This window comes from Vicugna pacos, chromosome 1 (assembly GCF_048564905.1).
Source record: "Vicugna pacos chromosome 1, VicPac4, whole genome shotgun sequence".
Classification (NCBI taxonomy): domain Eukaryota; kingdom Metazoa; phylum Chordata; class Mammalia; order Artiodactyla; family Camelidae; genus Vicugna; species Vicugna pacos.
The window spans coordinates 60,271,043-60,284,868 of record NC_132987.1 but is presented as its reverse complement, the minus strand read 5'-3'; the positions used below and the strand labels follow the sequence as shown (position 1 = coordinate 60,284,868).

General features: G+C 48.4%; 1 long non-coding RNA gene across 1 annotated transcript; it reads left to right on the top strand.

The window, feature by feature from the left end:
- Positions 1-11,251: 11,251 nt before the first annotated feature.
- On the top strand, positions 11,252-12,107 carry LOC140697605 (uncharacterized). Its single transcript, XR_012074771.1, has 2 exons — positions 11,252-11,343; positions 11,554-12,107. It is a non-coding gene; the product is annotated as an uncharacterized lncRNA (long non-coding RNA).
- Positions 12,108-13,826: the final 1,719 nt, after the last annotated feature.

The window sequence follows — 13,826 nt, the reverse complement described above, 5'->3', positions numbered from 1 at the left end:
ATGCAGCCCCCCCTTCCCTTTTCCCCTCTCCCCTCCAGTGCCCCGTCTGGGGAGACTGATCCAAGTTCCAAATAGTAAATTTAAGTCCTTGGCAGCCCTCCCACAGATGACTCCCAAATTATCCCATTCCAAGGCTGGGGGTGGGGGAGGCCGGGAGATCAGTCCTGAGGCTGTGGCCGGGTGGTCTGAGAGCTCCGGGCGCCATCTGCTGGCGGAAGCGAGGAACCAGCTGGCAATGGCAGACGAGGGAGGGCAGGAAGGGATCAGTGATGGGGACAAGCCTGGTCTCGCAGCTCTGGTAGTGAAGGCAGTTCAGTTTCACTGACATCGGACAGAAAAAGGGGGAGAAAGATCGCGTGTGTGTGCGTGCACGTGTGTGAGCCCGAGTGCGTGCGGGTGTGGACTCCTCTATGGTGACTGCCCGCAGGCTGGGCTGTGGGTAATTTGGAAGGTGTGTTGGGATGGTGTGCATGCTTCTGTTATTGCTCCCTGGGGTGAGTATACGAGTCTGTCTCCAGAGGGAAAAGACAGTAAATAAGAAGGTAATCAGGCCCAGATGTATCCCTCCAAGGGAAGTTTCCAGATGTCCCCTCATTAATCCTCAGCCCAAACACGGGTGATGGGTGAGACTCTGTTGATTGTATTTTCAGCTGGGGAGAGTGAGACGCACAGTATGATCACGGCCCGGAATGAGAGCACTGGTCTTGACTACAAGCATCACATGACCCAGGGATAAAGCCCCTGGAGGTCATTTAGTTCATCCTCACCATTTTGCAGAGTAAGAGCCGTGAATTCAATGGTGGAAGAGCGAAAGAGAGACCCCATTAGATTCCCTTTCATGTCCTTCTGAACATGAGTTCTGATGGACAAATTCCTACCCTAACCCAGCCGGCTGTGTGTCCCAGAAGGATCCCAGGCAGCTGCTCCCCTGCCGTGCCCCACCTCTGCCTTACCTCTTCTCTATTTATATTCCTGAAGGAATTTCCTGACCCATAAATTCTGAGAGATTTATTATTTCCTGCGGCACCCTTTTGTTGGAAAATGTGGCTTTCCGGTTTCAGACTCAGAACCACATTGGGCTCTCGAGTGGGAGCAGAATTTCTCCTGCATGATAGTGGGAAACATATCAGCTTTGCACCAGCCCCTGAGGGGCTACCAAGGACACGACTTACTTTTCCTGGCTCCCAGCTAATGCTGCTGGAACAACGAGATGAGAATGTCCCCTCTGCAGGTTGTAAGAGCCACCGAAAGTCCCAGGAGAGCGGAAGGGCTGGGTTCCTTTGCTCATGTCACCTGGAAGAAGGAGGGGGGCTGTTTTCCTCCAAAACCACTCCCTCTGACTTCGGTCTTCCCCCCTCTACCTTGAGGAAAAGCTTCCTAAAACACAGCTCAGTTCAAGACCCTGCAGGCGATGCCTCCTTTTTGTCTGTAGTTAAGTCCAAACACCTTACAAGTTCTTCAAGCCCCTCAAGGCATGACCCTCACTTCCCTCCAGCACGTGGCTCTCTGGCTGTGTTTCCACACACGCACTGAGTTCCAGACATGTCGATGTCTTCCCTGTTTCTGGTCCTCCCCGCCACCCCGACCATGCGAATCTGCAACTACACCAGCCCTACTGTCACGCCTTGCTTCCCTCAACCTCATGCCCTTCCCTCTACCTCCAAATGTTTAAATTATTTCTGTTTTCCAAAAGCCTATCAAAGGTCACTTTCTCCTGGAAGGCTTCAGGGATCTCCTCCCTCCAAAGGAAACAGACTGTCCTTTGAGTCTCCCAGGATGGACTGGGTTGAAATCTCTTCAGGATCTTGTAGGCTCCTTTATTCGGCAGCCCCTCACTCACATTAATGACTTCCCCCCTTAGATTCTGAATATCCTGAGAGGCAGGGGCAGCATCTCGTTCTTCTGCATCCTCCTCCTCACTCCCTCCCCTTACCCAGCACTGTTCCCAGCAGTGAGGATGTTTTTGGGAAAACTTGGAAACAGTATTCAGATGATCCAATATTTTGACTTTTCCAATCTCTGCTACCCTTCCTTAGGACAAATGAACCCAGAAGAGCAACATACTTAAGAGAAAACAGACAAACTCTTCACCACCATCATACTTCTCAGAAGAGAGCACAGCCCGAAGCCCTGGTGTGCAGGCGGCAGCTGTGCTGTGGATGTCCCAGCTCCTTGCAGACTCCAGACTCAGGATCTGCAAGGAAGCCTCACTCCAGAGCTGAGGACCTCCTGTGAGAATGAAGTAACCTGAGCTCTCAGAATTCATACCTGGAGAGCTCCAGAAGGAAGTCTCCACTTGCAGCATCTTTCATAGGCACCTGGAGAGAGAAGGCATTTTTACAGCATTGGTCTACGGGTGGAGGCGAGAGACAGGTGTTAGTCCCGCTTTGCTATAACCAACACTCAGACCTGAAGCAAGTTCCTTCCATGCCTATATAACATGGGGGCTGGCCTGGAACCTCTTCAATGCCTTTGCGAGGCTAACACTTGGGAATCCTAAGGACCCACAGCAGGCAAGTGGCTCTGCATTCAGAAACCTTCACACATCTTGTCTGTACAGTTTTAAAATGAAGGCATGTAGATACCAGGGTTGTGTCGACATCAAACAGTTTTGGTCATCCAAAGTTTTCATGAAGAACCTCCAGCCAATAGATCATTTATTTCCTGACCTGTTGAGGTGATTGATAGTTGCCATTGTATACGTGTGGAAACTGAGGTGGGAAAAGAGTACATATATTCCGAGCCAAGATTTTATTTTCCTTAAATAAGTGTAATTTTTTTTTATTCTAGGAGTGATACACAATCATTGTGAGTAAATATTGGAAATACAGGAAAGTATAAAGAAGAAACAGCCCCCCTAAAATCCTACCCACCAAGGATCTCTGTGAACGTATTGGTGTATATCCTTCCAAACCTTTGTCTAGACACATTTATGGACATATTTTTGCAAAACTAGGATCATGTGAGAAGTCTTGTTTAGAAACCCTGGATTTTTGCGTAGCAAAATATTATGAGCATTTCCCCATGCTTACAATATTCTGTGGTGTTATTTTTTTCCTGGTTTCATAGTATCCCATTATGAATATATATATATATATATAACATATAATATAATGATATGATATGTAATATAATATAATAATATTATATTTTATTTAACCAGTCCCAGATGGCCTCATAAATACCTTTATTTGCATGCATTTGTCTAATTATTTTCTTGGGTTATGGTCCTTAAAATAGAATTGCTGGGCCAAAGGAAATGGACTTCTGGAAGATTTCCACTATTTCAAAGCTCTTCTGAATCGAGCCCCTTGCTGTGGCTGAGGCACGCAGCCTGCCTCTGGCATTCCCAGCTTGCTGAATGATGGGATGTCAAAACCGGAAGGGACCTTAGGCAGGAAGATTTACACATCATTGAACAGATGGGAAAGCCGAGGTCCACAAAGGGCAAGTGCCTTTCTGTAGTTCCCAAAGGACGCTGGCGGCAGAGTCAAGCAGAGTCCCGGCTCCCTGCCAGCGAGCATCTCTACTTAGAACCCAGACTCTGAAGGACATCAGCTTGGTGCAGGCTTCTCAGGGGTTCAAATGTATATGCAGCAAACCTGGACATTTACTGACCTGGCATTAACACCAGAGACACATCTAGGCTCTATGCCTATCAAATATAAACGTCACCAACTGCCCACAATCTCCACAAACAGAAATCTTCTCCAAGGGCTAAGATTTGGTTTTTCGTTCGAGGGGCGGGGCAGAGAGGCTGAGAGACAGCTGCACAGGCTGAGCCTCCCGTAAAATCGGGTTTGGGGGAGACACTGTCATGCAAAGGCTTGAAGACTTGAGGGTTTAAATATTTCCATTAAGATGAAGGGCAAAGCCTATGTTTGCAGTCCCAGGGTGGGTGGGGTGAGCCCCCGTCTCGGCTATGGGCTCTCAGGCACCTGAGCCCGGAGGAGCCGTGGCTGCCCCAGGAAAGTCGCCCACGGCTCCGGAGAAAGCCTTCCGTGGGCAGGGGAGCGGAGGGGCCGGGGAGACCGCGCTTATGCTAACGAGGCACTAAATTAGTGCATTACACGCCTCATTTAGCACGACTGTGCAAAATCTAAAAGTACTAATAAATTTTCCCTCTGGGGTCAAGAATCATAAAAGGATAGATGATCGACCATTAATTAGCAAAGAAATTGAAGCTTGACGGCTTCTGTTTTATCCCTGCCTTCTTTCAAATGGCACAATTTGTTCAAAACGCTTTTGCAAAGTGGTCTTTTTCAGACAAGAAGAAAAAAAAAGCTGCATCAGCCAGGAGAGTGGCTTCCCATCCTCTGTGACTCTCAGGGTGACAGGACTTGCACAGAGCTGACTATTCTAGAAATGAGTCCTGGGTATTTTGTCAAGAGAGAAGGAGCTGGCCTTCTTCCCTTACCTGTTTCTCCCGTTAGCTGTAGTATGAGATCTCTGTCTTATACTGGGGGCACATTTTAGAAAAATGCATTCTTCTTGTTATTTGCACTCAAAAGTCAACCACTCTGAAGGCGCTCGATGAGTTTTGCCAGACACTGCCAAACAGAGCCTTCTGGGATGAAGGGAGGTGAGTCTTTTGAGTTTGCCAGTGACTCCCAAAGCTCTTAACAACCCATCCCTCCTTTTTTGTCCATTCCTCTTTTAGGATATGTATTTATGTATTACAGAAAGTAGGTATGGTTACCAAAGGAGAAAAGGCAGTGGGGAGGGCTAAATTAGGCGTTTGGGATTAGCAGATACACACCACTACATTTAAAACAGATAAACAACAAAGTCCCGCTGTATAGCACAGGGAACTATATTCAATACCATGTAATAACCTATAGTGAAAAAGAATATATATTATATATATGTATAACTGAATCACTATGCTGTACACCAGAAACTAACTCAACATTGTAAATCAACTATAATTCAATTGAAAAAGGAGAAAGAAGGGTGTGGGTCTTTATACAGTTCTCAACTGAAAGTCTTAAACCTTCCGGAGTTCTCTCTGCCCATTACTGCTACCCCAGCTTCAGTGCCCTCGTGTGTCCGCTGGGTCTAAGGATCTTGGTTATGAAACAGAAGGTGTCCTGAGAAACAGTATAAAGGTAACAGTTCCCCCTCCTCTCCTCTCCCGGCTTTGGCTTTGCTGGAGGGCAGGTGAGTGTCCCCAGAGAGCCAGGGGGGGCTGACCCTGAGGCTCCCAGTCATCAGTAGATCCTCCCAGGTGGCTGCAAGTAAGTTTAAACAAAAGCCAAAAGGAAGGTTCAGCTCATTTAAATCCTCGTGCGTTTTGTGTGCTTCGGTCATGGCTTTTGGGGGTATAAATACACCCAGATGTTTTCAACTTTTCCCCTGTTGCATCTAATCACCAGAACAATTGGGGCTCCGCTCCTCTCTCTCCGCCCTGCAGGGACACAGAGAGAGTCTAATTAAAAGGGTTCTCTTTTGTTTCCCTAATAGCTCTCAGCCCTGGGGAGCCCAGAGCATTTGGGCAACAAGAGAGACCTTCATGTTTAAGGCCTCACACGTGGGCACGTCTGCACCAGACATTCAAACGCAGCTCAGCCCCCCATAGGGAATTGAGGGGCTAGAGGGGAAGATGCAGCAGGACCAGGTTTCTGGGGAGCATCTCCTGAGATGACTCTGGAGCAGGACGGTGAGCGGGAGTTGGAGAATGGAGCCCACCCAGCACGGTCTGTTTTCTAAAAGCAGGAGCTGCTGCTGGCCCTTCACTTATTGGGAAGGATCCTTCCTTCCTCCCCGGGGCCTTGGCTAGAGCACCCGTCTCTGGCCCCTTCTCTCCAGCCTCCAGCCACCGCCCTGAGAGAGCGCTAATGGGTCTGTCCTCCAGCTCTGCTGCTGGCTGGGGCCTCTGCCAGCCTAGCGCACCCAGCCCCACGCCACTGTGCAAGAGGTCTTCCCAAGACTCAGACCATGTCCCTCCCAGGCTTGCAGTCCATTCTTGGTTCTCCGTTGCTTCCAGAATAAAATGCAAAGCTGTGATCTCCTGGCCCGAGCCTCATCTTTCCCCAGTTACCCCTCCAAATGTCCTCCTTGGTTTTTCACTCCCTGTGCATCACCTGCCTTTGCCTTCTACTCGCAAAGCTCTTCTCACAGCCGGGCCTGAAGAAATCTAGCTCACCCTTCAAAACCAAATCAAGTGTCCTCTTCCTGGTGCAGCCCCCCTGAGGCTCAGCAGGCAGGGTCATCTGTCACCCATTCTCTGTGTTCCACTCTGCTGAAAAGATCTCTGTGTGTATTTCCTTCCCAGACCGTAAACTCCATGAAAGGAGGGTTATGTCTAATCCATCCTTGTGCCCCCCCTCCTGGTCACACTTCATGCAGAATACTTGCATTCCCTCTCTAAGTGTGGTACATGAAAGCACAGAAATCATTTTAGACTATTTCATAGGAATTTTCTGGGTCACTGAGGGTAATCCTTGGTCACTAGTCCTACTTTGCAAATCACTGCTAGTTAGATGTTAATGTCTAGCGTCCACACAGCTGTCCATGAGGATCCCGGCACTGCAGCATGGAGCCCAGCAAGGCGTGAGACTCCTCAAGCCCAGGGCACCACTAGAGCTAACAACCCCTCTCCTGACACACCTTGGCAGGGGACACCTGCAGGGCAGGCCCACGCTGGGGAGGGTCAGGGAACACCCAGGCTTAGGATGGATGTGGATAAAAACACAAAGCCTGGACCCCAGCTCAGACCAATGGATTACAGTCTCTGGGGTGGGGTGCAGGCCTGAGTGTTTCTAAGCTCCCAAGGTGCAGTCAAAATTAAAAATCATCTCTTTAGTTCAAAATAGTAGAAACCTTGTGATCCACTTGTGGGATCTCGTGAACCTACCCAAAGCAGTCTTTCTTGGAGAGTTCTGTAAAACATCGCTACCTCCCTGCTGGAAGAAGTTAAACAGAGCTGGTACGAGTGGCTTCTCATGATCCCAAACCAGCTGACTCCTTAGTCATAAAAAGGCAGGCAAAGGGATTAAGAAAAGCTCCTCCAGACTGGAACAATTCCAAACCACACAGGACTTGTGCTCCAAGGATTTCAGATAGCTTTTCTATGTGTTGCTTTCCTCATCTGCAAAATGGATTTAGCAATAATTCCTGCCACATCAGATCTTGTGAAGGTTGGAGCCGAGATGTGAAAGCATTCTGTAAACCATAAAGGGCGGGTGTTACTAGTTATTTGGGTGCTATAATTATACATTTCTGAGTTTATGGGAAACAGGGCATATGTCTTGTTCATTTCTACACCCTTCACACCAGACTCCTGTGCCTGGTTCACGTCTACCCTGAGTGTGTACTGAGTATGTGAATGAATGAGTGAGGTTAAGACTGACTGAGAAAATGAGTGAGGGCATGAACAAATGAACACTGGGGTTCTTATATCCCCAGATCCATACACCAAAGTTCAGCAAGGCTGCGACCAAACTAGTCCCTCCCCTGCCTCCCAGCCTTCAGCCGACATGACTCACACGTGGAGCAACTCAACAGACAGGCAGACATCTGGGGGCCAGAACCACCAGCACACAAACCTCCCTGGACCAAATCCCAAAGCTCGGGAAATGTATGCAGCCTTCCAGTTTCCACTGTGTCTCATGCTTTTCCCTCCCACGATGCTGCTAACATCAGGCAGGGGCTGGCCATGGCCAAATGGCTAAGGACAGGGGTCAGGGCCAGGAGCATGAGGGAATGGGTGGCCTCACCCAGGCTGCGTGAGTCTGATGTGAGGACGCTGACCTCACCCACAGATCTGGCCCGCAGCAAGGCCACCAAACACAGAGGCAAGGGGGCAGGGCTGCAGGGGTCCCAGAAAAAGAACACTTGGACTTGGGACCAAAAGACCCAGATTCAAGTCTGGGGGCCACCACTCATCTGCCATGTGGCCTTGGGCAAGTCACCTAACCCTTTTGTCTAAAGGGGCTAATCACTCCTGTGTCACAGGATCATGAAGAGTAAATTATAAAATTATTTCTGGAAACTCCTAGCCTGCATCAAGCTAGCTTTAATCATTCCTTCATTCATTCTTCAACAAAATTTATTTATGGCAACTTTCCAAGTCCCAGACACTGTTCGAGGACACACGGCACTCCATAAATCCTTCCTCCCTTTCTTTTTCTATGAGGCGGGAGAAGACTTGGGTGTTATTTGGTTTAAACATAAAGGCATGAATCAATGAAACGATCATTGTTTTCCCTGAGAGAGCTTCTCACCCCCGCACCCGAGAGGGAAGACAGAGCAGAGAGCTGTGCAAACAACACTTCTCACCACAGACAGAAAAGCACACACGTCTTCAAGATGATTTCTCTCGACAGCCTGGAAAAAGGCAAATCAAATTAAACCCTTGATTGGAGAAGCCCGCACTTGGCCAGAGGAGTGTCTACGGGGCCAGATGTGTTCGACAGGGCCAGATGTGTCCGGCGGGGCCAGCAGGGCTGGGAGAATTCTGAGGGTGCTCCTCCATGGTCCACGTTATCTCTCATTTCCTTTGGGAGCCCAGGAGACACGGCCTTCCCAAAGCAGCCTCCGAGGTGGCCTGTGAAGCTTTTGTCCTTGGCAGCAGAGAAATTTCTGCTTCAGTGGTTCCAAACAAGGCTTGCATTAACTCCGGGCCTGTGAGGAGAGCACGTGCAACAAAACCCAACACCGTGTCCCAGCCCTCAGACAAGCACAGAAACAAACGGTGCAGGAATTTTTCAGAATAGAATCATCCGCTCAATGTCACTGCATACATTTACCTACCTCAGTGCCTATTCACGGCCCCCTTTAAAGGGCGATATCAATAGAGATGGATCAGGCAACATCTCTATGGCAACACCTCCACTGAAGACTGATGGCGGCCACAGGGAGATGAGCGATGACCATTTTTTAAAAATATACACAAATACAACACTACTCACCCCGAAGGACCCCCTGGCTCCCGGGACAAGGGTTGTGTTTAAAACAACAGCGTAGGACCTATGACAAGACTAATTAGGGGCACACGGGGGGCATGCAAACTCAGGAAGGAGAGTTTGTATAAGGAATTAAGACCTGGGGCTTCAGGACACTGGAATTTGTCAACAAAATTAACATTCTCTTTCCTGGAAACTCTCAATCTGAAGGACTGTACAAGGACCTTGTTTTAAAGGTCCAATGTGGGACAGGGAGTAAGAGATGGTCAAAATAAATAGTAGCCACCATGAGGTGCTTAACAGGCCACTAAACCTCGCAGAAGGCTGGCTCCCTCTAACTGGGCCACGCGGTGACCCTCCTCTGAGCCTCTGCAAACCAGGATTCGAGAAAGGAGTGCCTTCAGGACCTCAGAATGGGAAGCCGTGAAGGGCTTTGTGGTTCCAAAGGCCTGTGAGGGTGGAGAGCCTAAAACGCTACTACAGAGAGCACCCACTGCCATCACCACAATAGTGATAGCAGCAGTAGCACTGATGACATGACGGAGGGGCACGGAGCTCACTTACAGGTACTTTCGGGAGGTCTTACACAGTGAACGCGTTAGAAGGAAATTGGGCACCGTCTCAGCAAAGCAATTTTTCCAACTGTCGGGAAACGAAAGCAAAGGAAAAATACCATTTTATCTTGCTTCCTGAGCAGTTGCTTTGTGTCACAGAAAAGAACGGAGGAGAGGAGCAAAGACTGAGGTCGGGAGGCTTGTCGGGGCGAACGGTCTCTGTTTCCATTTTCCCCACTTACTTTCCCCGTGACCTTAGGCGAGTCATTAACCTGGCTTGCCTCTCCAGCTCCTTCCATAAAACGAGAAGTACTTGCGGGTTGTGAGATGAAAGATTCCGCTGCGCGTGCAGAGTTTATGTACAGCGCCCTTTCTGCCCAACACGTGAAAGAAATTAGCTGCTGCGGGCGGGGCGTCAGGTGGAGGATGTGTGAGCCGCCGCTCAGCGTGACCCCAGTGTTTGGATTTCGGAGCTTTGAACAGCCTTGTGTTAAGAAACCTTGTCAGTGGAAAATGAACTGCGGCGGACTCTTTTTTCTTTTTCTTCCCCTTCTGTTCATTCTTTCTGAATGCACACTCCTTCTAGGCTGTTGCAAGATTTTGTACCATAATGCTTGTTCTAATTTTCAGGAACCACGATAAAAACCTCTCTTTCTTTTTTCTTTTATTAAGTGAGACACTCTTGAAGTTAACACACACAAAGTAGATCATTAAAATCATTCCTTTTTCTAGGACCTATACTTCAAATATCTCTTATAGAATTTTAAAATTCTTCTAACAGAGTTAAAATACATATTTTACATCTGAGATATAACAAATATTAATGTCAGTAACTTACATTGATTTTTCTGTTTATCTCATTAATATATAACCAATATATATTAGTTAGAATTTCTGCAAGGGCTACAAAAAGAGCCTGAATAAAGACTTACAACATTTAATTAAATGTAAAAGAACGACACTATTAAGTTAAAAAGCGATTAATACAATTTTGCTTTCTACATGAATTTTCATCTTACTTTCATTCCCTCTCCAGCATTTTTACAATAAATGCTTTAATAAACTGTATTTGTTTTAAATGGCTTACACTACATTTTATAAAACCATCATAACTTTTTGCTCTTATAATATTACTTTTAAAAACTAAATCAAACTTTTCTTCATTTTTACTCAGTCGGCAATCAATGTCAGCCCAGCAGAAAGGGATATGTAACTGTGTGGCTCTTGTCCGTTGAGGATAAACACGTGCTGAAAGTCCTGTTTTTCAACTTGTGTTTCATTCATTGAACTGATGACAATTGTTGTTTCCACCGGGTTTAACACTTCACCACATCAGCGGTACAGGACTGGGCTTGGCAAAATGATTGATTGAGATTCTGTTTATTTATTTATTTATTTATTTATTTATTTATTTATTTATTTTGCTTCTGAGGGTATTTGTGGATTAAGAGGCAGTTCACAGCACAAGGAGCAGTTGCTGTGTACTCACCATGCTCTGCCACATTTGCTGCCCTGAGTAGGGTTTGAACTTGCAAATAGGCAGGACAGCCTTGGACCTGCTACCCTCCTAAGAAGCAGAGGACCCAGAAAGAAGCAGCCATCTCTTGTTCCTTGGGCCTGTGAGTGAAGAGGAGGATTCTGGGTCCTGCTCCCCGCTCCTTCTGCTGCCGAGAAGGAAACAGAGGGACCATCAGTTTCTGAGGTCACATCAGAGATGTCACAATGTACAGGCCCCACTGGGTCTCTGGGCACCACTTCATCTTCTTATAGCCCTTTTGAAATTCCAGGAGACCCCCATGAGCCCAGGAGCCATCAATTTACAAAGAAAATCACACAATGAAGTTAGCATCGAATGCTTCAGAAAGGCACTGCCTACTGATTAGGTAACAACTGGAGAGAAGTTTCGTGAATTTGTTGATTTCAATATTGACCCTGCTTCAGAGTGTGTAGGGGTGTGTGTGTGGCGCGGGGTGGGGGTGGGGGTGGGGGGAATTCAACAGTAGGTGTATAATAGCCCTATCATGTTATCTCTTAGTACAGCCTCATCCAGATAACTGGGGGAGATTCTGCTGATCGTAAATCTCATTTTGCAGGTAGGAAGACTGAGGCCCAGAGGGGCTTGCTTCTCGCCCAAGGTCATCTGGCAAGTCAGCCCAGAAGCCAGGTGTGCTGGCTCTGCACCAGGCTACATTCTGCGTTTGGATTGACTCCATCACCTCTGTCCCAGGCTGTATTAGATTCCTATACTGCCGTTTTCACACCAAGGGATTGTGAGAAGGGTCATGGCCAATCTAAGCTTACTGAGATTTACAAAATCCATTTTTGCCCCTGGTAATATCCTGCCGACCGAGGCAGAGAGCTGTGAGGGTCATATGAATAATGGATGAGGAAGTGACTTGCAAAGTGATAGGTGATGTGCAATTAAGAAGCACGGTTTTCCCCGCGCTTCCTAGGCCCCCTCACAAGGTTCCTGGCAGCTTCTCCCCGTGCAGCTAATGCTGCTGACTCAGCTCTGCAGCCCGAGAGCCAGAAGCAGGGGCAGGCTGCGTGAGATGGCGGATGGGGCGAGGCTGCATGGCCATTTGGGAACCAGAAACATTCTGATGAAGCCAGAAAGGGAAAAAAACAAAATAAAACAAAACACGGCTTTCTGTTTGTTCTCTTCCTAATTGCTAAATAATATCTACCACAGTCATCCCCTCCCCCACACCCCAGGGGCCCAGGAACGGGGTGGGGTGGGCTCAGGAATGAGTAAGGGCCAGGATGCCTCTTGCACAGACTGCCAGGTGCAGGAGGATGTTTTGGTACAGCGACATGGGAGCAGCTGGACCCTGATGGCCTCACCACCGCCATGCCTTTGTTCTGAGAGCAGGCTACGGCCTGCGGCCCAGTGGACAAGCCAGCTCAGCTCTCTACGCCCCTGCCCCGTGAGCTCCCAGATCCTGAGCTACCATCTCTTCTGTGTTTTAATAAGGAGCGCTTGCTGGGATGACCAGAACAAATCAGGAGACAAACGCAGCCACTGGAACAGAAATGGCTTAGAGTCTTAGAGGCCAGGCCAGCCCAGCAGGAAGCACCCTGGGTGGAGACCTGCATCCGTAACCGGCCTGCCGCTCGGGGAAGCCTGGACTCTGGCATCCCCCCTCGGGGCCTCTGAACGTAGAGACAATGCCTGTCCTGCCTCATTCCCGCAGCTGCTGGGGGGTCACTGGGAAAGGCAGTACCAGGAGTCATTAGAAGGGAGGATATTTTTACTGATCTCCAACAAGTATCAACTGAGTTCTTTCTGTGTGCCATATACCGTGAGGGCACAGGGGATACAGAGACAAATAGGACGGTCCCTGCGCTGGAAGAGCTTTAAGCCTGAGACATGAACAGAGGCCAGCACCTATGTGGGGGCTGCAGTTTGCCAAACAGAGGGGAAGCCCTCTGGGGCAGAGGTACGGGCTTTATTTCTCCAAACCTGCAGATGGGGTGCTTCCAGGGAGAGGGAGGGCAGCTCAGCGGGACTGGAGGAGTCGGGGAGGCCCGGGGGTGAGGGATGGCAGGCTGGCTCGTCCACCTGTTGTAGTGATTTTATTTCACATCCATATAAAGGATCATTCTGAGAATTTCACTCATTTGATCCTTGAAAAATAGGTCCCATTGTTACTCCATCCCGCGGATGAGGAGACGAAGGCACACAGAAGTTAAAATTCTTGCCCATCACACTGTGAGCTAGAAAGGGGCAGAGAAGGGATTCCTCCCCAGGCTGTCTGGCTCCAAATGAGCTCTGTATAAATGCCTGTGTGTATTGTCAGAAAAATCACAGCAGGCTGGAGACAGTCTCACAGAAGGAAAAGAGATCTTGCTAGTTTCATTCTGTTGTTCTAGTTTTCCTTAAAAAAAAAAAATCAGATAAATAGTTTAAAAATAAGTTACCAACACTGAGGGTGTGGACAAGCTTGTATTCAGCCTGAAAGCTGCGATTATGTCCCTGGGTCTGTCGTGGTGGCTTGGTCAGGGCCAAGGTGCAGACAGTGGCTTGCTGAGGTCCTCCTGGCCTCTTAGTTTTCCGCCCTTCTTCCTCAGCCCAGCTCTGTGATCTCCTTTCCCTAAGTCTCGCCCTTCTTGGTCTCATCATCTCTTCAAACACCGAATTCCGCCTCAGTCCAAAGCATCTGGGTCTAGGCATTAACTTACAGAGGGATGCTCTTCGAGGCAGAGGCCTGGGTTTTAACCTTGGTTCTCCCAAGGAAGGTTATTTTTTCAGCATCTCCTGCCAAAAGCAAAGGCAGGGAAGATCAGAGTCCTGGTCATCACCTGTGCACGTGAAGAAGGTGAGCTGAAGGCCCAGGACAGAGTATGTAGCAGAGGAATGGTCCCA